This window comes from Papaver somniferum, chromosome 10 (assembly GCF_003573695.1).
Source record: "Papaver somniferum cultivar HN1 chromosome 10, ASM357369v1, whole genome shotgun sequence".
NCBI lineage: Eukaryota > Viridiplantae > Streptophyta > Magnoliopsida > Ranunculales > Papaveraceae > Papaver > Papaver somniferum.
This window is the reverse complement of record NC_039367.1, coordinates 28729581-28730514: the sequence shown is the minus strand read 5'-3', so window position 1 is coordinate 28730514 and position 934 is coordinate 28729581. Positions and strand designations below refer to the sequence as shown.

Here is a 934-nt window from a genome sequence, read left to right as displayed (position 1 = left end):
TTTTTTAAAGAGAAACCTAGTGGTTCTAAGCGTCTCGATCACCTCAATTTAGAAAGTCTGAGTTCCGAAGAATCTGTTTTTGAACGTCCTTTGACTGAAGATAGAATTCTTGTTACTTCGATAGCGCCAGAAATGGAAACTTTGAAAGATTTGTTGAATCCGACTAGGAGTATTCGTCCCTCGTGTATCAAGTTAGCTGAAACAGAAGCAAATTATGAGCTTAAACCTGGGACCTTACAGATGCTCCCAATCTTTTTAGGGAAAGAAAATGAAAACCCTTATTATCATGTTAGGGATTTTGAGGAAATTTGTAGTACCCTAAGAATTAGAAACCTTGATGATGATGCTTTGAAACTTAGGTTATTCCCTTTCTCCTTGAAAGATAAAGCCAAATCGTGGCTATATAGTTTGGCTTCCGAGTCAATTGAAACATATGAACAACTTACATCTGCCTTTTTGAACAAGTTTTTCCCTAGGCACAAAACATCGTCTATTAGGACGCAAATATGCACATTTTCACAACAAGAGGGAGAATATTTGTATAGGTATTTGGAAAGGTTTAATGATTTACTAGCCCAGTGTCCTCATCATGGTTTAGAAAAGGTTAGGCTAGTTCATATCCTTTATGAGGGTTTAGATTATTCCACAACAACCATGGTTGAGTCCCTATGCACTGGTGGGTTTGAAAACCAAACTTTCGATGCGGCGATGGACTTTTTGAATGAAATCGCCGAAAAAACCCAACAATGGGAAAATAGTAGGGAACCCAAGAAAAAAATTCTTCTAGGTAGAGGAAACGTTAATAGGGTAGAAGGAGGCTATGAATAAGATGCCAAAATTGCTTCTATAGCGAAAAGGTTAGAAGCCTTAGAAGTGGGTCACACTAGTGATAGATTGGAGCCTTTTTGGGAAGGACAGAATAATGAAATGCAAG

At 37.9% G+C, this 934-nt stretch overlaps 1 pseudogene; it reads right to left on the bottom strand.

Moving 5' to 3' along the window:
- Positions 1-496: 496 nt before the first annotated feature.
- LOC113319781 lies at positions 497-596 on the bottom strand (annotated as a pseudogene).
- Positions 597-934: the final 338 nt, after the last annotated feature.